At 44.4% G+C, this 24,694-nt stretch overlaps 1 protein-coding gene across 1 annotated transcript in view; it reads left to right on the top strand.

Annotated features, from left to right (window-relative positions):
• Positions 1-5,307: 5,307 nt before the first annotated feature.
• PRKCQ (protein kinase C theta) overlaps positions 5,308-24,694 on the top strand; it is a 452,364-nt gene continuing 432,977 nt past the window's right edge. The window contains exon 1 of the mRNA XM_078677123.1: positions 5,308-5,441. The gene's annotated coding sequence lies outside the window, so the exon portion shown is untranslated. The remainder of the gene's footprint in view (positions 5,442-24,694) is intronic.

Genomic DNA, 24,694 nt, shown 5'->3' on the forward strand with positions numbered 1-24,694 from the left:
TAGTACCTGTTGCTGATTCTAATTTAATTTCTTTCGCATCAAAAGGATTATGCCTCTTCTGCACTCCCTTCCCGTTCTGTTTGTTCGGCAGGTCCAAGAACACAACTTCGGACTCGCACTCACTGGACTGATCGTCTATCAGTAGGGGCTCTTGCCTCGGCGGGGCCATTATCGGGTTCATGACTGGAGGGTTCGGACCTCCTTGACTATTCCCATACAACGGAACCACTGGTCCGATTGTTACCGGAATAGTCAAAGCCTCAGGACTAGTATTCAACTGGGAGATCTTCTTAATTATTTCTGTTCTTTGTCTAGCTAGAACTTCTTGTTCCCTCTCTTCCAATATTCTTCCTAATGTTCGTTCAGGCATTATCTGTGGGGTCAGTTGAGGCGTAAAACTCGGGGCAGTAGGATGCGTCTCACTGGGTCCCCCACCATAATTTGGTTTTGGGAATAAAGTTCCTGTGCCAAATGACCTGCGCTCCTCCCCATATGGAGGCTGCAAAAAGGGCATTCCTGAACTCAAGGGTTTTTCTTCGTTCTCATAAAGAGGTCTGGGGAAAAACGTTCTTTCACAGGAATATTTTTCCTCCGAGCTCACGGGCATTCTAGGATATATATCGCGTACCTCTGCGGGTCCGGGATTCTCAAAATAGGGCAACACCTGGCCACCTCCCCCCCTACATAGGGATCTGTCCTCCTCCTTAATAGATGGACGCTGGAGATTCTCTCCTGCACTGGAAGGTCGGGCTCCCTCATTATAAGGGGGCGGACTTCTCGTAAAGATGTCATCTAACAATTCATCGTCTGACTCCCCATGGGCTCCCCAATGCTTACTCTTTTCTGTCCTTTTCTCTCCCACAGAAGGGTTACCTGCTGGCATCATGGGAAACAGACCCTCAACAATCATGCTCTGCCTCCACTGTTTCATCCTCTTATCCCTGGTCTCTTGTTTCAGCCTGGGGTACCATTTTGTCAGACCTTTGTCCATTCGGGGTTTCTCTCTTTCGAAAGCCTCAATCTCCCATTCCTCTAATGCCTCATACTGCATTAGTCTCGGTCTGGGATGTAATTCATTCATGCGGGTTCTCAAATTAAATAAAATCCTGCCATTGAAAGTACCGTCTAACGGAAAAGCCAATATTCCGTCATCTTTTGTGTACTTTACCCAATTCTCCAACCACACACAGGTATTGTACCCTCGGTCAAACATCATGAATGAGGCGGGAGTATTCGGTGGCGGGATAATAACGCCCTCTCTGGACTTAATTGGTTTGTCCATTTTGAAATAATTCTTTACCCTACTTACAAGGGACATTTTTCTCTTAGCTCCGTACATAATATCGTATCTATTGGCTTTCCACTGATCCCTTTCAAACCCTTGGTTTCTCGGATCAGGTCTAGTCTCTGGACAATACGAGTGCCACATACGATTTCTACGCTTAACTCTGTTTACAAAGTCACCTCCAATCAGAACGCGTCTTGTAATTCCGTGCGACCAATGAGATGCACGCGGTCAAATATTTCGGCCAATGGGTGCGCGGCCCCTTCGTGAGACTGTCCTCACGCTCCGGCGCTTCACCCCTCCTTTACAATTCCAGCCCCGCTACCCGCCCGCTGTTTCTACCAATCCCAGCGCGGCACGGAGTGACGTCAGAGGCGCTTCGCGACTGACTCCCTCCCTTCACAAGGTAACGGAAACTTTCTTTCTTTCTAAAGTGCTCAGTGCTTGGTTATTTTACAACAAATACACATTCGCCACAGTGCTCAAGTGTCTAGACAGGATAGCTTTGTTTTACTGCAAGTAAACTACTTCCATTTACTTTTCACGCGCTGCGGGTAGATCTCTTCCGCCTACCCTTCACTCTAGCATCGGTGAACCTGTTATTCCCCTAAACTCATCCACTTCACCGGGATATATCCGAGTCTAAGGTTTCCCAGCGGACCCCTCTGCTTTCTCCCAAGCTCCGATGAACCTGCTACTCTTCCGATGTGACCCTTACTAGGTTATGCCACTATGGGAATTTTGCCAATGAACCTCGTTACTGACATTTATTCACACATGTATTCAGAAAACCCTAGTTAGTGCTTCCCGGTTATCCTAACCTGCACCTAACTTTCCTTAAGCCTGTGACCTCAGGACAATGGATTCTATTCACCACTTGCCCTTTCAATTCCCCGGGGAGTTCGGACAACACAATACAAGACGGTTTACAATTGCATGGATTAATACATATAACAATATAAGAACAAGAATAATAATAATACAAAAATTCATGAATATTCAGCAGCGTATTCACAAGAGAGTGATCGGTCCCCTCGGAACAGCCGCTCTTATAGCAGCATTAATGTACTAGCAGCTACCGACTTAACTAGTCTAACTAGTCCTACCTAACCTTTAGCTAGTCCCTAACCATCCTCTGATCTACCAGAAAACTGATAGAGCGCGCGAGGTCACCCAGCCAATGATTTCGCCGTTTCCGGCTTCAGGGCCCATATACTTTCAATTCACACTATTCATTGACAGGGCGACTTCACGGGCTGCTACCAATTTGTGTGTGTTCCCTACTGTTATTACTCAGTGTACCCGACTTACAATCCACCGACACGGGTACCTATGACCTCAACGGATCAGGGGCCTAGCTGTAAAAGGAAAGGCAGCAAATGCAAATTCAAATGACATTCAATACTGTTGTAAAATGACCACGGACAACTGGAAGTTTTAAAATGTTTATCTAAAGTTCGTTTTCATCAAGCATCAAACTTACAAGAATAAGGCAATCAATAACCAAGATAATGAAAAGTACATAACTATAGAGAAATAAAGTCAATGTAATCATTTAAATGCAAATATGAGATGCAAGGGAAAAATGCTATGCATTCAAGGCAAAGACTCTTTAGAAAATTTAAGTAAGGCCGTTCTAGACCATATCAGAAAATGACAAACTGCAATGCAAAATATGATTTCTAAAAGGTAGGGTAACATGGGAGCATATCAAGAAATATGCAAATGACTTTTCGTTTCAATAATTGCAGCAAAAGCATGGAAAAATCAACATATGCAAGGTGTGTCTTTATTAAAGCAAAAGACAGAAATATAGAAAGGTGCAAGTTTAAAAGAACTTAGAGCAGTATTTACCTAGACTGGTGTGGAAACCAAACCCTGGCCACGGGTCAGTTAAGGACAGGAAACCCTCAAGGAAGGATACCCCTCAAAGGACAGCAGGTGCAGAATGGACACCCAGGACAGGACAGGATACCCTCAGATTAGGAATCAGGACAGGACCCTCAGGACAGCAAACCCTCAGGACAGGACCGCTCAGGACAGGACCGCACCCGCAGTTTGGAAGCAACGCCTGCGCTCCACCCTCTCTGCAGCTATCGATCAAGACCCCGATTGGGTCAGCGAACTCCCAGCAAAGTGCTTCTCCAGCACTTTAAGGTTCAGTAGAACCTTAGTCTATGGTCAATTTCGGACAGAGTGCTCCGCAGCGCTCTGTATCTTCAGTCACCTATTGAGTACGATGGGTCAGTGACAGGTCAGCTAAACCAGACAAGTCGGACAAATTCCCTAGGTGAACCCAGGGTAGATATACTCTTTTGGGACGATGTACCACCCCCCAATGTTGCAAAGTGTCAGAATCCCTCAATTTGGATTGGTCCTAAGGTAGGCTTTGGGTAACACACCAATCATAACACACTATTTGGATACTTCATTTACATATCTGGGTACCGCCTAGCGAGATTGGGGTTCCCATGAGAAACTGCAGAGAAATACAATGACAATTGTACAATGTAGCAGAACAGGGACAAATGACTTCGTCCAGCCGAGTTCGCAGGTCAGTTCTCAGGAGCATCTTGCCCATCACTGCCAACTGGCGGTGTTCCATCAGCCAAGGTTGTCGGTGCCCCAGAAAGTCGCACATGCGTAGAAGGGACCTCCAAGATGGCTTTTGGTGCCGTCAGACCCCCATTCCCCGCGGTACATGAAAAGCAAGCGAAAACAAATTAATACATAAAAATAACATTATGAAAACCCATCACAGGGTTTGTACTTTCAACTTATCACTAAGAAATATACTTATGCAGTCTAAATGTTAGCTACATATCAACAGTCACAAGAGCAGTGGCACGAGTAGTACCACATGATTGGCAGAGCTATGTATTACGCATGCGCATGAATTTCCCTCCAACTCTGCAGACACGTCAGGACACGTGAGTGTGACTGACGCATGCGCAGTAACTAAATACAAGCGGCGGCCATGTTTTAAGGACACGGATTAAATGCATTAGAAATACACATAGGCAAGCTTCATAAACTTTTACTTAAACATAAAATAAACGTTAGTAAGACGTACATTTATTACCTTGTTACACATAAACGAGGTTCATGAATACAGCAAGTCGCAAAATGTGCGAAGCTTTGCTTCATCAGTATTTCCTTAATTTTATTATTGTCATAATGTGTTGACGGTGTAACAATTGTACTTAACTATGTACTTTAGAAATACACTTGAACTTGTTTGTTTGTTTTAACAGCGAAGATTGGTAACGGCTATTAGGAGCGCACAGCAAATATCAAGGTTTATGTAACAAAACAGATTATCAAATAGGTGCTCAAGAAGAGGTGGGGGGCTGGTTACCACAGTCCCCAAGGCAAACCTAGGTCCAAACAATAATTGTAGTTCTCCGAGCACTCAATATTATCAAAAAGAAAGTCTTTATGTAGTTGTAGATTTGTATCTGTAAAGTAATTTTTCGAGACATTTCAATAGATGAGTGGATTGTGATATAAAAGTATATCACCTACAACATGCCAAGGACATGTTCATACTAGTAGGGGTGCAGAAATAAAAAGTGGAACTCATTAAAATCTCCCAAATATCATCCTACTAAATGTAAGCATTGTCAAAGCCAATAGGTCGGGATTGTATATTGAGTTCTCACAAAAACATTAAACTGTGCTGCAGTGGAAACAAACAATCTGTATCTAATGCCCCAATGAGATCATGTATAATGTGTGAGGATTCAGTGTACCTTCAGGGTGTAAAATAGTGGCATAAGCATTACAGAACAAGCACTCCATAGGCGGTAGAATGATACAACAGCATGTGGTGAGAGATTAATACTGCTGTGGGTGGTAACAAACCCCACTCTGTGCCCATTTTATATAGTCACGTTGGTAATACGTCGCCAAGCCAGACCTAAAAAGCATTTAGAGGCTCTCACTGTCAGCACAGATGAGAAGCTGCACACAGGGTGGAGCTTCTGGTTGGATTCTCTTCAATCTGATCAGAAGACGCTGTTAATGTACGAAGCTGTTTCTTGGAACCAAGCCGTGATTGTGGTTTCTCGACGGCTGGCTGGCACGCACATGAAGCTCAACAGCGGAACACTGGAGGAAACCACGGGGTTCAACTAGCAAGAAGAGATAAGAGCAGGTAATCTCCGACTCCAAAACAGCAATGACTATCAGGTTCCTGTATCTCACAGAGGAGAGTGAAGAAGGACACACCCATCCTAGACTGGAAACTAGTACAGTGCAGCACTTTCCTTTTCTTTTGATTTACAAACCAGCGTGCAAACTCATTTTTTTCTACGTACTTCTATACTTGTTCTATATGACGACCCTCTGTCTCTCAACTACATATTTTAAAAACATACGTACATATATGACTGGGAAGACAACTGACTTGGGTGAGCTCCTGCTACCTAGGGATTTGTGTAACCTGGAAGGGGTCGTGTCGCTCTGCTAGGGCTGATTCGGCCTTTCAGTCTCCGAGGTCAATAGAATGTGCACATTTCTGTAACCCAGCCCTGCGCAAAGCCCTGCAGCATAAGAACAGTTGTGAATTGAAAGAATTGGTGTGGCTGGGCTGCTGTCAAAGAGCCTAGTGTGAGCCTGCAGCATGTGATGAGCATCAGGCTCCACAGCACTTAAAATGTCTCTTTGTAAACAGAGCCTTGTGATACCCCGGCTGTTTCTTTGTGCCTTCATGTTGTACAGTTCAGAACTAGGGTTTTGCCGTTTATTTGAAGGTTAATTGTTTTATTATAATTTACCTATTATGTTGTGTTATATCCCTGACAGTGCATTTTTTAACCTTTGTTTGAACCCTGATCAAAAATTCGAAGAGAAGTTTACTCTAGATCCTATTTTTTAAATTAAGAATTTAATGGCCGATTTAGACTCACTGGTGTATCGTGTCTGCGATGTTACTGTCAGTGCTCTCCAGTTTTTACATTACTGTTGTTCCACATTGTCTATGCATGGACTTCGTGAATTCATGTGCTGTTTTTGCCTCCATCTCCTCATCTTGGAGATTCAATGTATGCTTTGGTAAAACTATAGTTTTCCCACGCTGCAATCCCCACTCTGACATATAGTGTAAATGGTTTTGTTGCTGATGCTATGATGAAGATCCTGTTGCAATTGTGTAAAATGCATGAATGCCTGGAGCGGGAGTCACATTCTGTGTGTTAACTGTGAAACAACAGGTTTCCGGTAGGGTCGTTTTAAAGTACTGCAGACATTGGGGATGGGCTGAGCCTGATTAGTGCCAGGGTGTATCAGGCTCTGTTTACCTCGGCCTCTGAACTTGTGCGCCTATGTCATTTTTAAAGTGTGAATGTTATGTTATGTTATGTTAGTAATATTTCTATAGCGCACAGATGCCCCAGCCAAGGGGCGTCCCGGCGCTTCTGGAAAGGTACCCAGACACAGCACAACAGAATAATGGAGGAAACACGCAGATAAAGATCCTAAGAGGAGTGGGGGAACAGATGCGTTTTGATGGCTCTCCTGAATTTCAACAGCTCATCAATTTCGCGAATGTGGGAAGGTAGAGAATTCCACAACTTCGCAGCCAAGACTCGGAAGGAACGTCCTCCCGCTCTACACAGTCTGAATCGTGGGACCACAGCCAAGTTTTGGCCCAAACATCTCAAAGGGCGCGAAGGAACATAAGGCTTCAGTTGATTGTCAAGAATCGGGGGGGGGAGGCCATCCTGAGGATCTTGAACGACAGGCACAGGGTCTTAAAATAGATCCTCTGTGTCACCGGTAGCCAGTGTAGCGAGCGGATGGTACTCTCAGCAGAACAGAACCTCGGAAGCCCCACCAGGGCTCTGGCTGCAGCATTCTGGATGCGTTGCATCCGCGCGATTTCAGCCTGGTTGGCCCCCAGCAATAGTGAGCTGGCATAATCAAGCCGTGATAGTATAGATGCTTGAATAACCAGCTGCCTGGTTGAGGCATCGAAGAACCTCAAGATAGGTCTCAGCCCTCGTAGGATGCCAAAACAGGTGGGCGCTACTTTTTTCGTATGGCCACAGAAACTGAGGGCAGGGTCAAGCCAACCCCCCAGGTTCTTTACCTCTGTCACTGGAGTAGGGGTTACACCCAGCTCAGGGGGCCACCACTTATCACCCCAGAGATCCGCTCGCTTACCCACTATCATGACTTCCGTTTTTTTGGCATTAAGCTGGAGACAGTTGGTATTCATCCAGCTGGCCACTGCTAGGAGTCCTTCCCGAAATCTGGGGGCATCATGGTCTGAGTCCCACTCAAAGTGACCGCCAGCTGCGTGTCCTCAGCGTAGGAGGCCATAGTCAGACCCCAATGTTTGACGACAGCAGCCAGCGGCCTCACATAAAGATTGAATAATGTGGGGCTCAATGACGAACCCTGAGGCACACCCAGATCTAGGGGATAGAGTTTGGACTCAAACGGAGGAGTGGCAACCTTGAAGGTCCGATCAGATCGGAAGGAGCGGAACCAATCGAGTGCAGTGCCCTCAACACCTGCCACTCGTAGACGTTGAAGTAAAATTCTGTGCGAAACCGTATCAAACGCGGCACTGAGGTCAAGCCGTATCAGTGCCGCAGTCTGACCGGAGTCGAGCACAGAACGAAGATGTTCCGTCATAGAGAGCAGGGCAGTTTCCATGCTGTGGCCCGCACGGAACCCATTCTGGGAAGAATCCAGAATACATTCCCTCGCAAGATGTTCAGTCAACACCTCATTCACATGGGCTTCCTCAATTTTCACGGCCCATGGGAGGAGAGAGATAGGGCGATAGCTCTCAAGTTTGAGGGGGTCTAGGGTAACCTTTTTGAGTATGGGTGTCACAACGGCCTGTTTCCACTTTAACGGGACAGTGCCCGAAGTGAGGGAGAGATTAATGAGATGGCATACAGGAGGGAGGCAGACAGCAGCAGATTCTCTGAACTGGACAGGCTTCAATGGATCCTCTGGTGAGCCTGATTTAATTTTAGAGGCCAGTTTGTAAAATGCCTCCATCGGCAAACTAGGTAGTGAGGATAAAACCTCACCTATAATAAGTGTGGGACTGAAAGGCTCATCTCCCTGATTAATGCTCTAGATAAGTGTAGTTAGCAAGCAAAGAGCTGGTAGGTCGGTCAAGCCCTAGGTGTAGAGACTGAGCCCTGACTCCCACACGGGAAAGCAACATGAAGTTAAGTTATCCTACAGGAGGGCACAACTTGGCATGAACCCTCACAGGAGAATGAGGACCAATCGCCACACCACCGCTGGGCGGGTCAGCACAAGACTGTTTACTAACCCAAATGGACAGGTTCCCTGGTTCCAGCCTATTTCTAACCTACCTCTGCAGCATTGGCTAATGTTGAAAATGGGAGAGGACCTCAAGGGGAACAACTTTCCACAGAGTCTCACGAAGCAGTAAGTTGATGTTGGAAAACGAGGCAGCATCTGAGAGGCCTGCACAAATAATATGACTACATTTGTCCTTCACTGGGAACCAAACACCCAATTGTAGTGCCTGACTCTCTAAGGGTAGCGTTGCAGAGCAGTCTAAGGCTTACTCAAGGGAGGTGGTGTGGGCTAGTTATTGCCATTACAGGTGCTCAGGAATAACACTCAATGATTGATTGTCCAGTCTGTACTTTGCTTTATAAAAGTAAGAGTACATTTATTAAACACACACACACATCTCAATACTATGCACCAATTAAAAAATATACATAAGCTGTTGGAATTACTTTGTGACATTGCATAACATCTCTACCCCTCCCGCAGGGGGGTGGGGTCTAATACCACCACACCCATGTATGCATATCATCTTGCCCCTAATGCTGTTAGTTGAACATAACCTGGAGCTAGGGCCCTGCACACTGGCATCATCCCAGTGGGGACACACCCCATTACCTCAACAAGCATTTAAAATAGGCATCTCTGCCGAGGAGACACATAATCCTGACTGATAATCTCCCACTGACCATACAGGATACACCTCTACATTTTAGGAGCTAACAGTCGGGATTGTTCTTCACCTAAGCGCAGAAGCAAGAATATATGTTTAAGCATCACTTTATAATGACAGTACTCATCGGATGTATGACATTACAACGCATGCTTTTACCACGCATGCCTTTACAACGCTGTTTTTACAACGCATGCCTTTGCAACGCATAGTGCTTTGGGGCGCTGGATAGTGAATAATTTAATTTACTATTCCAACTCCAGTCCCCGTGGATAGTAGGGAAGGTGTTGGATAGTAAATTAAACCTATTCCCTGTCCTAGAGCGCCCCCCAGCGCAATGCGTTGTAATGGTTTGTGTTGTAAAAGTTGCGTCGTAAAGGCACTGCGTGGTAAAAGTTGCGTTGTAAAGGATGTTTCCCGTACTCATCACATTTGTTGATCATAAGAATGCATTGCAATTATAACCCCTAAAGGCATCACAGATGAAATCACAGGATTAAACATATACAGCCAGACACCCTAGCAGGCATGTCTGGCAACATAACTCCACTTTGCTTATGACATCACCCTACACAGGTACTTCACATTACATGTATGACTTTCAGTCCCTCTGAAAGAAATAATGTTAGTAAATGCATTGCTGGTGCAATTACACCTCTTCACTTCCAGGGAATGCCCTTCTCCAGACATCCCCAGCTCAGTCCGTCATCATTTGGTGCACTTCTCAATACACCCCATCTGTAGAGCAGAAGTTATAGCCCAGGAGGTGTTAAAATGCTGGCTGAGCCCTTGAGGGGTTATTCTTTTCAAGTCCCCATGAGACTTAGAGAGGGACTTCCCTTCTTAGTGCTGGGGGAGGCTGCGTTCTCCTGCAGCTCCCCCTGCACCTCGTCACACATGTGGTGGTGACCCCGTTCTCCTGGGGCCACCACAAACAGAGGAAACGCTGTTTTTCCCTTGCAGGCCAGTCCAGGCCGGCAAGGCATTATGGGGTGATTCTCCCATTCCCTGCATATTATAGTAGCAGCTCTCCCGCGATCATGCTGTCGGCAGCTTCGCCGCATCTTCTGCCCTCGAGAGGGGGATCGGTCCCACCCAGACCCCCAGGTGAGTGTGTTCATTCGGCTCGGGAAGCCCACCCCCGGCCGCTCATCTTTCTCGCAGGTGCCCGGTCCCACCCGGGCACCCTGCATTGCCACATTGTCAGAAGGCAGCCCGGGGAGCCCACCCCCGGCTGCCACCGCCAGCTCCCCAACCGGCCAGCACCCTCGCCTGCCGCCACATCTCTTCTGGTCTACCCACTTCTGTGGGCAGACACGGAGCTGCTGACGGGTCCGTCCGGACTCGGGGAAGTGCGATGGCACTCCCCCACCTTCCTCCAGCCACGGGGTAGTGCAGCAGCACCCCCCGGTCTCTGCCATCCAGCAGCACCCCCGGCCCTCCAGCCATTTCTTCACAGGGAGCGCGACGGTGCTCCCCGACTTAGTTTCATGCTGCGGGACCCAGAGTTGGGATCCCGGGCCCCACCAGGGTACCTTCACGGGGAGAGCGGCGGCACTCCCCGACTTGTTTTCTTCAGGGACGTGAGAGCACTCCCCCTCCCCCAACATTACCGGGGGCCAGGGTGGGCTCCTGGCCCCCTTTGGCACTTTAAAGGGGAGCGTAATGGCACTCCCTGACTTTAATTCCTTGGCGGGGCACGGTGGAGCCTGATGTGGTGTAGTCTGTTGATCAGTGTGTGATGGGAGGGGGTGTGGAAAGCAGCTGATAGGTCCAGAATTGTGAGGGCCCTGATGTTGTCTGTGGCTGATATCAGGGCCGTCTTGGTGCTGTGGTTGCTATGAAACCTGGATTGAGACGGGTACAGGAGGTCAAGGTGCTCCAGGTGGTGAGTGAGTTGCTTGTTGATCGCTTTCTCAAGGATCTTACGTGGAAATGGGATCGGGGAGATGGGTCGATAGTTATTAGACTCAGTAGAGGGTTTTTTCAGGCGGGGTCTCACTTCCACATGTTTCCAGTATTCGGGGAAGATGGGTCGATAATTTTTAGACTCAGTTGAGTTGGCAGAGGGTTTTTTGAGGAGACAGACCCTTTGGGTTTCTCTTGGGAGGAATGAGGCTCCAGGGCATGTCTCTGGAGCCTGATGTGGTGTAGTCTGTTGATCAGTGTGTGATGGGAGGGGTGTAGAAAGCAGCTGATAGGTCCAGGATGATGAGGGCCCTGATGTTGTCTGTGGCTGATATCAGGGCCGTCTCACTTCCACATGTTTCCAGTATTCGGGGAAGGTGTCCTTGTAGATTCCACCTCTGTGTTTTTGCTCCTGTCTCTGTGTGTTAATTTGTATCCTTCGGGGATGGTGACGACAATGTTTGAACAATGTACAATAAAGATGACTTTAAATTTTATTTTTACCTTGTCACATTTGCTTTGTGTTCAAAGACAGAGGTCAAATGTAAGGGTTATTTTTCTAACTTGTAGATTGGTGTTCACATTCTTTGTCTGACTACAAAGTTAGAGCACTTTGTAAAGTGAACTATCCGAGACTGTGAAAGGAAAGGCTGTAAAATGTTTTCTGAGGCAGAACACTTAAATACCTGTAAATAAACAGGTAAACCACAACTTAAACCACACATTAAGAACATTTTTGTAATTCTGAAGAGGATCAAATTAAATGAAGACACTTTATAAGGTAATGTGCAAATGATTTGCTGAAACCCGATGTCCACACATTATAGTTTTTGCTCTATATACTTTTATGAGTAAAACTGCGTCAGTCCAAATTTTGTGGCCACTTCAATCTAAAATATGTTGTTTGTAAATGACAGTACGTTACCACACGATGCTCTAGTAATTTATTTGCAACAGTGTGCTCCAAAATTCACCAGCGGCTGCATATCACACCCTTCCCACTCTCCTGGTGAATGTGAGTGGCTCATATGCTACTTTTGTTCTTTGAGCAAGGATTGCATTTTCACAATCCCTATGGCTTCAGTGATGTAACATTGGTGTCAGTATCCCCACACCAAAAACGGTTCTGGCACAACTGATAGATTGTGGTGCAGTCAATCTCTTTTGCACAAGAACCTAGCTCTTATAATTCATGTGTAAAGATTAAAATTGGTTACATTAGTTATTCCTGGGCACCAGGACCAAACTGGACATTTATCACATCGACATTGCACAAGGTGTAAGGGGAGTGGGGTTCCAAGGGCCGCATCATTAGAAGACAGTTTTTGAAGGGTTTTTGCTGCTGGTGCCACTGTAATTATTTCCAGCTCCACAAGGTTAATTAAAGAAGGCAGAGTGGGAACTTCAGGGGGGAGAAAGTGAGAGATCAGAAGGGGAGACAAGAGAAACTGAGAATGGATGGATGTAATGAGATATAGATAGTGAGAGGGGAGGAAGGAAGCAGACTTTGAATATGTTTGCGAAAACTGCTTTTGATTGAAAGTTTGGCCCCGCTGGCCACTTTAACACTGTGAGCATAATCATAATTGAATTTATTTATTTAGAGATTTTCTGCAGTGATACATTTTGCCAAACAGTTACTTTCAAACAGAGAAAGTAATCTAGAAAATACTGATTAGAGAGGGAAAACGGGAAAGTCAGTGATTAATTTGTCCAGTGGTTGGAGTTGGGACTCAAGTCACTTATATTTGGGGACTGGCACTCATTGTTCCTCAGGAGACTTTGAGCAAGAGAGGGAAAGCACACAAGGAGGAAAGGAGGAAGAGAAAGTCAGAAAAACTATGACAAAGGGAGAAAGTATGAATCTGTAGGAGTGAGATAAGAAGGCATGGAGGGTCTGATGTTAAGAAGCATGAGGTGCAATCTAGACCATGCAGCAGTGGTATTTGGCATGTCGACATTCATTACTGCTGGTTGTGGGATTCTGAGCAAAACTTTTGATCCTGCCACATACTCTTTTACAAATTAAGCACTGGAAGTTATAAACCATTCAGAGAAGAAGGGTAACCATGTACGATATCCTTCAACCCCCACCCCTTTCTATATGTAGTTCAGTTGTTGAGTTGTAAGCAATTCGGAATAGTGCCCTTTACAGAAGTTTCATGAACCGATTGAGTTTAGGTTTGAAAGGTAATTTTGTCCTGCTTAAATCTATTGGATGCCCATTTACATGAGCTCCATCACCTGCCAGCTGAATAGCCCCTGTGATGAGGTGTGAAAATTGATCCCAGACAGGGTCGGACTGGCTGTAGCAGGCATCAAGCGCTTCCCTGGGAGGCTGTAAGGGTAGGGAGGCATTCTTGCTGATGTGGGGTCTGATTTGGCTTGCGGTGCTGCAGGTGTTGCAATATCGGCCACAAGTTAAAAAAAAGCAGCAGTGCTTCACCCTTGCACCGCCCGCGGTGAGGGCTGCTCTGCCATAATTAGGGCTGCTCTGCCAAAATTGCCAAGGCTGCTTTGGGTTCCCAATCTGGCCCTGGTCCCAGAGCCAAACAAAGGCCTTGGTGTTTGGAGGTGGATCTGTACCATCTGGGCTGTGCTCTGTAACTCAATCAACTCCTGAGAGGCCTCACAGTCAAATGTTAACTGACACCAGGACAGGGACCTTCTTTATTCTCCCAGTCAGACAGGCACAAATCCCAGTAGGAGAGAAGGTCCCCCAGAACTGGTTAGAAGTTTTTGCTCCTGCTCCACATCTCTGGGGTGAGCACACATCCTCTGCACTAGGGGAGAAGGATTTCGAAATGTTGGATTTGGGCATAAAGGGGCATGTGGGACTGTTTGCAGGAGGGTACACAGGAACTGCTGCAAATGTGTGTAGGGTATACCAGGGAACTTTATCTCTAGCGGTTAAGGTGGGTCCAGGAGTCCACCCACCCACAGACTAGTGATAGGCATAAATGAGGCACCTTCTGTTACGCTATACAGAATAATGCTGGACCCATGGAAGACAGAAGACGGAGTGCTCCTGCTGTTAAGACCTGTACGGCTGGCCCTTCTCCCACTTATACCCAGGACAAAGAAATGGACTCAGAGAGTCAATTGGCTGACCCCATTTTAAGCTACAGGGCTACAAAAAGCTGCAAGAAGCCCCTTTTCCTGAAGAGCCCATCTGACCTGTTTCAATTGAACCTGCCCTGGAACTTGCTGGTAGTGTCTCTTGGAATGAGTCTACTTAGCCACCCCAAGTGCTGTTCCTGTGGTCCTGAAACCCTTAGCGCTTTCTAAGTGTACTCCTCATAGCAACCTGAAAAACCTGGGACTTTTTGGCTCCTAAGACCACCGAAGGACTATTAAGGCAACAGTGGTCCCTTACAAGCATTAGTACAAACAAGCATTGGCATTGCCAATAGGTCTCGCTTGTGGGACCTTATAAGTATTTAGTTTTGCAGCACAATATCCTTGTTGCACCAAGCGAGACCTATTGGCTATGCCAATGCTTGTTAAACTGTATCATTGCATGCAACGCATTGCCATCTCTGTTGCACCTTGGAAAACGGCTCGTGAAGTAAAACAGAATTCAGTTTTTAAACTGTATCATTGCATGCAACGCATTGCCATCTCTGTTGCACCTTGGAAAACGGCTCGTAAAGTAAAACCGAATTGAGTTTTTAAACTGTATCATTGCATGCAACGCATTGCCATCTCTGTTCTATCTCATTGAAGCATTTAAAAAGAAGCTCCTGGCTTTGCTGTGGGGAGAGGGGGAAGAGAAATGCACGGCCGTGAAAGTGGCTCGGGGGGGGGGCGCATTCCTTTGAAGTGTCGGGTCTGATGCAATCATGCGAGGCAGGCTGGTTAGGAAGCAAATGGCAAGGGAGGGAGGCTGAGGCTTTGATGTGGGGAGTCACAAGTGAAGTGAATAATTAGGGGAGGAGAACTGGCAGGCTGATAGGCAGAAGGCTCAGGCAAGCTCGTGCACGAAGGAGCTTGCTGTCACGTGATTCACGTAAACTTAAAGAAAACCGCAGCGCAAGAAGCCCTTGGTTTCACGAGGATTTTCAGGACATGAATTCTCGCTCCACTCGATGCGCTTGCGCGCATCGATAGGTCGCGAGACCTGACGATGAATATAGATGTAGTTGTTTCTATATTGAAAATTACATACCCAGCAGGGCAGAGGTCTGATATTTACTTTTCAAACAATGTCAAACACAATTTACAAACAGTATACAAGGCGGGGCACAAGCCTGTACCCAGCTTATCACACAATTAGACATCAGGGAAGAAGGACATGTGAAGAAAACAAACAAAAGGGCTTATAGGCAAAAGCTTGGCGTTCTGTCAAACTGTTAATTGCACAGTTATGATTATACAACGTGAACAATACTTGCACCTTTACACTTTTAAAGGACATATAGCTTTTTGCATCTGTATAAAGTGCACATATTTGTCGACGGCGTTTCGATCCGTTTAAACCATTACACGGATCATAATCAGGACATGTAATACATGCCTAATTATTAAAAGCCTCATTTGCCTAAGGGAAGGAAAAGGAAGGAAAATACAAGAGCATAATAGTAAGGGACCATACTGGCTGATGGTGCAAAAGTTGACGGTGGTCTGAAAGGTGTGTGTGAAAATTTAGGAGGGCTAGGATTGTTTTCAAAAAATTCCGGAGTCGTATTTTCCTGAAAAACCTCAGTAGTTCGGACTGTAGGTCCAGAAAATTGGGGTATGAAGTGGGGACGATAGATAGTCCTCTACTCAGAATAGAAATCTCATGGCTAGACAGCGTATGCGAGGATAGATTGAAAATTGGGATGACCATAATATTGCTGTCAGAGACTGAGTCTGTAGTAGTGTCTACCATTGGTAGAATTTGTGTCTGGTCTGTCTCTCACCAGGAGGATTGTACCAGCGTGGTTGCTGTTTCACCTTGGCCCTTTTGGGGGGTTCGGATTGGCCTCGTCCTAAAAAATTGGGATTACGGGTAGGCGCACTAGGGCCTTCACCAGCGTCAGAATTATCTGATGAGTCAGCTGATGTATCAGAGAAGCCTACCAGGGTATTTCGCCTATTAAAACGACCCCAGGATCTGAGATTTTGTGGAGTGTTACTGTAGTTGCGATTAGTATAAAAATCCTTATTGAGGTAGGGATATGCGTGCTCTTGCGTAAAAGATTTGATATCTTTCTTTACTTTATTGGCTTTTTTATTTTGCTCAATGCGGTTAAATTCCTCAACAGTTTTGTCTACTTTTTCAAGAAGTTTTTTGGCTTAGGGTACAGTACTACTCTCATGAATTTGCTTCTCAATGTCTTTAATAATGTCAGCAAGTTTGTTAAGTTCCACAGTGGCAGTATCGATGCCTTGTACTAGCCAATGTCGTGAGCAGGTGGTTCCTATGTAACTAAAATTAGAGATATACTTAGGATTGTCAGTAAAGACTCCGGGTATGTTCCTAACTTGTAGTCCTAACGGGATTGTGTTGGATTTAAGGTACTCTGTCAGCATCAATATCATAAGTTCCAGACGTACAAACTTTTTCTTTCTCTAAATCCTCAGAAAGATTAGAGCTACTCACTCCTGGTGTGTCTTCTGTGTTTGTAAATAGAGAGGGGCCCTCACAGATTTTTTTGATGTACTCATCCGAGTACAAGGGTGTATGATCAGACATAGCAGGGGTGTGTGCACCAAGTTAGAAGAGTGGGGTGATAAGGGAACAGGAAGGTGACCCACTTGTATAAAGTGGTAGGCAGAATGCCCTTGCAATCAAGCGATTGCGCAAAGTATTTATTAACCCGTTGGCTACTGCCGTCGGCCATTGGCCGACGGCAGCACTACCTCGCTGGTCCCTTACAAGCATTAGTACAAAAACAATGAATATAGCCGTAGTCATTTCTATATTGAAAATGACATCCCAGCCGGGCAGAGGTCTGATATTTACTTTTCAAACAATGTCAAAGACAATTTACAAACAGTATACAAGGCGGGGCACAAGCCTGTACCCAGCTTATCACACAATTAGACATCAGGGAAGAAGGACATGTGAAGAAAACAAACAAAAGGGCTTTTAGGCAAAGCTTGGCGTTTTGTCAAACTGTTAATTGTACAGTTATGATTATTCAACAGAACAATACTTGCATCTTTACACTTTTAAAGGACATAACGTTTTTTGCATCTGTATAAAGTGCACATATTTGTCGACGGCGTTTCGATCCGTTTAAACCATTACACGGATCATAATCAGGACATGTAATAAATGCCTAATTATTAAAAGCCTCATTTGCCTAAGGGAAGGAAAAGGAAGGAAAATGCAAGAGCATAATAGTAAGGGAAGGCGTCGCATATAGGAACAATCATAGCGTTACACTTGGTGGGCATGCACCCTGTGAATTAAAACATAGAGTGCGACATGGCTGATACGAAGTGCTAAGTCTGAGGTAGCTAAGGACTAGCACAAACCTGCCCAAGTCAATCTGACAAAGGTGTGTTGTTACAAAGATTCAGGCTGCTACAGTTCAGCGCTTTTCTTCAACACCAAATCCTTTCAGCTGTATGTTGCAGAGAGGGTATCCAGCCTTGTGAAGCCCTGTTTGACTACAGCTTGCAGCCTTGTCCTGCTGGAGGAATCAGAGCTACAAATATGTTACTAAGTCTGAATATAGAAATCATCATCGGACGAAGCAGCTAAATGTATCCGTCCAGAGAAGGACCTACATAGGTAAAAAAAAATATTTATCTTAGTCTGAGCTTTCCGGCCTTTAATCAGTGGCTTCGCTGAAACCTTGTCCAATGGCTATCCAGCCTCATGGCACCCATTTTCGGCCACAGACGGCTGCCTTGCCCACTGAGGATTTTTTACTTACATTTCTGACACCAAGGGCCTAATTTGGCTAATGGGTATATACCCCATCAGGGTTATGTAGTAAAGTACTCCGTTGCTCTGAAGGAGTACCCGCCCACCAAATTTTGTAATGGCCGCTGGCTCTGCAACCATCTCTTGCAATTACAGGAACCACCAACACTGCGTAAATTCTTCGAAAGTTTAATGGACAGCTCCTTCAACACGATAGAGCCTTGAAGCAAACTTTTAATGTTCAGTTCGGCTGCAGAGAAAGAGAAGTCAACATTCTAAAGGTCCACCCGACTCTAAATGAGACACAGGGACCTTCAGTTTGGCAAAGAGCTTACTCTGTCACCTTTGCAACAGATTTCCCTCTCTGTCAAACTGTACTCCAGGTCTTAAGTCAGAAGGTAAACTTCTGACCAGGTCAAAACAGGTTTCTGTATAAGACCCGTGCACAGTGGCGTAGCTAGACTGTTGCTGCCCGGGGTGATCCCTGAATTTGCCGCCTGGTGCAGGTAAGGGTGGGTGGCGGTCGACAGATGATTTGTTTTTCGTTGGGGGGTAGTCGACAGACGACTTGCTCTCCTCCACCACCCCCAAAAAGAGTACCACCCCCTCCCATGTCTTTCTAGCAATACCACTGCCCGTGCTCTATCATGATTGGCCTTAACGCACGTTTAAGTCCCAGTCAAGCACAATCAGATGACTGCTGTTGGCACTTAACGCTTTATGGTTTAATTTTCTTCATTAAATTATCCTCTATTTTTATAAATTGGAGTGGGAGTTTTATTCTGCAGTGTTTTCAACCTTTTAACAGTTTTGCTACACACATTTTGATTAGTTAAGCCTTACTTCTCTGTGCCATACCTACCAGGGGTTAAGCTCGGGTCTAAATTACTGAAACCTTTCCTGGACATAGCAAGGAAACTAATAATCCCCTCTCTCTCACAGCTGAACACTCCATACAGACATGCCCAATGCAAACATCAGATGCCTTAATTGTCGTATCACAGATTATACAAGTCTGTCTAAAGGTCCACCCGACTCTAAATGAGACACAGGGACCTTCAGTTTGGCAAAGACCTTACTCTGTCACCTTTGCAACAGATTTCCCTCTCTGTCAAACTGTACTCCAGGTCTTAAGTCAGAAGGTAAACTTCTGACCAGGTCAAAACAGGTTTCTGTATAAGACCCGTGCACAGTGGCGTAGCTAGACCGTTGCTGCCCGGGGTGATCCCTGAGTTTGCCGCCTGGTGCAGGTAAGGGTGGGTGGCGGTCGACTGATGATTTGTTTTTCGTTGGGGGGTAGTCGACAGACAACTTGCTCTCCTCCAACACCCCCAAAAAGAGTACCACCCCCTCCCATGTCTTTCTAGCAATACCACTGCCCGTGCTCTATCATGATTGGCCTTAACACACGTTTAAGTCCCAGTCAAGCACAATCAGATGACTGCTGTTGGCACTTAACGCTTTATGGTTTAATTTTCTTCATTAAATTATCCTCTATTTTTATAAATTGGAGTGGGAGTTTTATTCTGCAGTGTTTTCAACCTTTTAACAGTTTTGCTACACACATTTTGATTAGTTAAGCCTTACTTCTCTGTGCCATACCTACCAGGTTTTAAGCTCGGGTCTAAATTACTGAAACCTTTCCTGGACATAGCAAGGAAACTAATAATCCCCTCTCTCTCACAGCTGAACACTCCATACAGACATGTCCAATGCAAACATCAGATGCCTTAATTGTCGTATCACAGATTATACAAGTCTGTCTAATTGCATAGGACAAGTGTGTTGGGACTCAAAGGCCTCTCATCAGCAATTTGGCTAAAACTCACTCCAATATGACCCAACCAGGAGTCTCTTCTCCCAGTTCTCATCCTCCTCAAGACAATGCACCATGTGTTGGAGCTATGTATGCAGTTATGTTTCTGGTACCTTAAATCCAGCCCTCTCCCATTCCCATTTCAGTGTGACTAGAATAACCCTGCTTCTTCCACCAGCCCAAATCAGTTCCACCAGTGATTGATCAAAGACCATAAACACACTCCATGGAATCATACAAATGGCTCCCTACAATACATATATACACTGCATCAGGAAAAACATTTTGTCCAGAGTTACTCTGCCCATTTCTGATAAATGCAGTGAGCTTCAGAATGCAACCAAAGATTGAAGGCCATCTATCACTCTCCCTATATTCAGTCTGCTGCCATCAACCTCATTAAGTGTTACCTGAACACCTAAGTATCTAAAGCCCATAGTCATCCAGGTAACACAAATCCTCAGCAACCAAAATCCCTAAGTTCTCCCATCTAAAATAATTCAGATTTGCTGCAGGTCATACTTAGGCTGATACCTCTCCTTGCTCAGATAAAGCATGTAATAAAATCTGGGCAGTGTATGTTCGGTGTCTTAAGATAATTATCAGCCAATATCAATCCCGCCTTTCCCAGCCAAGATTGTAGAGAAGGAGCTCAACAAAGAATAGGCAGCAGTCCTTGAGTCTAATTATCTGCTGGACCACTCACAGTTCGACTTTAGTGGTGAACACAGCATGGAGTCAGCCTTGATTGTTGTTTCAGAAAAGTTGAGAACTACTCTAGATTCAGGGTCAAATGCAGCCTTGATCCTGGTGGATCTTTTGGCTGCATTTGAAACGGGCAACCAAGTTACATTTATTAACCGGCTCCATTCGCTAGGTATCAGGCTCTTCTCTGCCCATATTAAAATCCTTCCTGTCGAAGAGAGAACAATTTGTAGCTCTGGATGACTTCTCCTCCAGCACCTTTTCGATACCATGCGGGGTACCACAGGGCTCATCTTTGAGCCCTATACTTTTTAATCTTATGTCACTCCTTGTCCATGCTAATCAAAAAGTTAGGATTCTTAGTAGTTAGTTACGCAGACGACACCCAGATAGTCGTATCAGGGGCTGATAACCCAGAGGACACAGCAAGCAGATTCCAAGCTGCATGCTGGAGATTAGTAATTGGATGTCCAACAATTGTTTACAACTAAAGTCTGGCAAAACTGAGGTGCTCCTGCTGGACAACAAAACATCTTTCTGGTCTCCTACTTGGTGGCCACCGAAACTAGGAGCCCTACCCATGCCAGTTTCTAAAACCAAATACCTGCGTGTAATTTTTTATGACAATCTGTCATTCGATAAAAACATCAATGCTGTGACTTCCTCTTCTTTATTCATTCTCAAAATTATGAGGCAGATCTTTCCATTCATTCTGTAAGACACACAGAAGCTGGTGGTTACCGCTATTGTGATATCGAAACTTGATTATTTTAATGCACTATATGTTAACTTACAGCAGAGACTTATAAACAAACTACAAATCCAGCAGAATGCCAAGGCGTGTATGCTACTTAGAATCCCTATGAAACATAGAAAATGTACCTAACCCTCAATTTTACTTCAAACACTTCTAGTGTACTGAAAGATAAACAAAACGTTATACGTTTATCCTGGCAATTACTCATGCTTTTATTTTGATAATTATTTGTAATTTTGATGTTTTGATTCATCAAGAAAGACACATCATCCTTTAAACAGGATACCACATTATTACAATACAATCACAAACAAAAAATTTAATTGTGCATTGTCATCCATATAAATAATCCTTACAAGTGTTAAATACATTTACAAACAAACAGAATGTCACAAACACTTCTTGTAAACATGATTTTAGAAAATCTGGAATATTTCATAAACAGTTGCCTATGAAAACAATTTTCAGACAACTGAACAACCCTATTCGTAGCTTTGTTATAAGAAACCTATTGATTGTCTCAAATTAATCAAGGAATTTTAGGAATTTTAATGCCATTATCTAATTATTCATGGAATTAATGCCGTTGCCGATGCGTTTCAAGTTCTGGTTTAGAATCACCGGACTCTCATCAGGGCTGTGTTAGTCTTTTCCGTTAAACACTGTTCATGACAAAAAACAAAACATGAGGGGATTTTATCTAGAAAACTTTCTCTACCTATTAAAAGTCATCTTATATAATTTGCATATGTAAGGACGAAGTACCTTCATATTTTCACGAAGGTACTGGGTCTAGAAATGCTGAAAGTGCTGGCAGTGCGATTCTGCAACAAAATGCAGTTGTCTTAATCGATGATCGGTGATTCTAAACCAGAACTCGAAACGCGTCGGCAACAGAATTAATTCCATGAATAATTAGATAATGGGATTAAAATTCCTAAAATTCCTTGATTAATTTGAGACAATCAATAGGTTTCTTATAACAAGGCTACGAATAGGGTTGTTCAGTTGTCTGAAAATTGTGTTCATTAGGCAACTGTTTATGAAATATTCCAGATTTTCTAAAATCATGTTTACAAGAAGTGTTCGTGACATTCTGTTTGTTTGTAAATGTATTTAACACTTGTAAGGATTATTTATATGGATGACAATGTACAATTCATTTTTTTGTTTTTGATTGTATTGTAATAATGTGGTATCCTGTTTACAGGATGATGTGTCTTTCTTGATGAATCAAAACATCAAAATTACAAATAACTATCAAAATAAAAGGCATAAGTAATTGCCAGGATAAACGTATAAAGTTTTGTTTATCTTTCAGTACACTAGAAGTGTTTGAAGTAAAATTGAGGGTTAGGTACATTTTCTATGTTTCATGATTATACGGCCCAGCCTACCCTCGAGTCCCTAGGGCCTAACCCCTCCTTTTGTATAACTTAGAATCCCTAAGCATCATTCTGGTTCTCAAGCCTTGGCTCAACTCCATTGGCTACCTATGCACAAGCGCATTGGCTTCAAAGCACATTGCATCACTTTTAAAGCCTTAGCTCAGAATATCTAAACCAGAAATTCATCTGGTACCGCCCATCCAGAACATTGCAATCCTCCTCAGCATTCAATGTGGTGAATCCTAAAGTTAAGCAAGATCACTGAGGAGGCAGGAGCATCATTCACTGTGCGCTAAAAGATGGAACTCCCTTCCCCTCTATCTGAAGAAATGCACAGGTCTTCGTGCTTTTAGGAAATCCCTGAAAACATGGGTTTTTAATCAATATCTTCTTTATTTTTCCCTCGTTATGATGTCCTCCACTAACTTCCACATTCTACAGTTTTCTCTCTTTCCATAGCCGGAAGCACCTAAACGGCTCTGGGCAGTAGTGCTTTATACAAAAATTATTTTCATTTCAAGATAAAAACGAAATCGGTGTTTAATGACATCACGTGGGTGGTGGTCCCCACTTGTATCCTCCAGAGTCTTAGCAGAATACTCTGGCAGCGGCTCTCTCCCCCAATGCATTTGATCGCACACAAGGGAACAATTAATTACAAAATTTACAACGGAAGTGTTGCGGTTTCCTTGAGATTGGGAGACATGGATATTTATTGAGCCAACATCACCGGCATTCGGAGCATGGTCCGCTAGCTCGGATTGTACACCTGTTCCGTAATGCTTTGACTACACATTCCGGCACTCGGAATTTAGCTCGTTAGCCCTTATTTTTTAGTAATTATACTATTGACCTATAGACTTATAGGTCAATAGTTCCATTACTAATACAAACAGGAGGTGAGACAGATGACATCTCTGTCTTGTCCCCCACTCCTTTGCCAAATACCCTGAGTGTATACATTCCATTAAAATTCTTGTCACAGCTTGACCAATCTAATAAACTCATGTCCCAATCCGATGACCCGAAATACCCACAGTAACATTATACTCAACCTATTTAGGAAACAATATTGTTAAGACCTTTCAGATTATAGTTCTATAAATGTAGTGAACTCTTTTTGTTCTCCATAGCAACAGTCCTGATATGGTCTTAGTAGGACTCTCGGCAAATGCAAACCAAAATTCTCTTTTACCTAACTATACATAAATACCCAAATACAGTCCCACAAACGTGCACCAGTTTATGTTGCTGCAGTTTAGTGACTCTACACTTCAGCTGTGTGTGTTACAAGCTCAGTTTTGTCCACATTCTGCCCAGGTCCCCCAGTTATATCCATAAGCGTTCCATTTAATTCCACATCGATTCTTCCTGCATACTGAGGCACCGCCCACTGCCTAGAAGATGCATGTCCTCCAAACTCTAATTCTGGGTAGTGTCTCTGTTTCAGTATGGCATCCTGATGCTGTGTCATTTTCACAGATGCCAGAGTCAACCACCAACCATAACCACGCATCATTGAGCGAGGTCAAGAAATACACCTTGCCATCATGTAAATTCTTGATTTGGCCGGAGACATAAGGCTATAATTTAAATTAATTTTCCTTAATTTCCTTTTAACCACTAAGAAGTCTTTCTGTATATTTCTTTCTCATTTTACTTAGCCAACATTAAGGGTAATTAAGGTGACTCTTTTGCCAGCCACATTGTGCGGCCATCAGGTGCCCTAGATTCAACCTTAAAACAAATTCACTGCAGAGCATAGAGGAAAATCTTCCAAATACCACAAAACACATGTCGGTCCAGGCTAAAGCTGGAACTGGGGCTGGCGATCCAAACACTAGATTGTCAAGCCTCTATGTTGAAATATTACATCAGAACCATGAGGGTGCAGTCTAAAGTACTAAACGGTGACCTAAAGTTAATTTTTTAAACTCCAGGCAACCCTTGATATTTCCAAGTAAGAGATGCAATAAGACCTTCAAGATTGAAGAAACAGTCTTCCAAACCGAT

The sequence above is a fragment of the Lissotriton helveticus genome, chromosome 1_1 (assembly GCF_964261635.1).
Source record: "Lissotriton helveticus chromosome 1_1, aLisHel1.1, whole genome shotgun sequence".
Taxonomy (NCBI): Eukaryota; Metazoa; Chordata; class Amphibia; order Caudata; family Salamandridae; genus Lissotriton; species Lissotriton helveticus.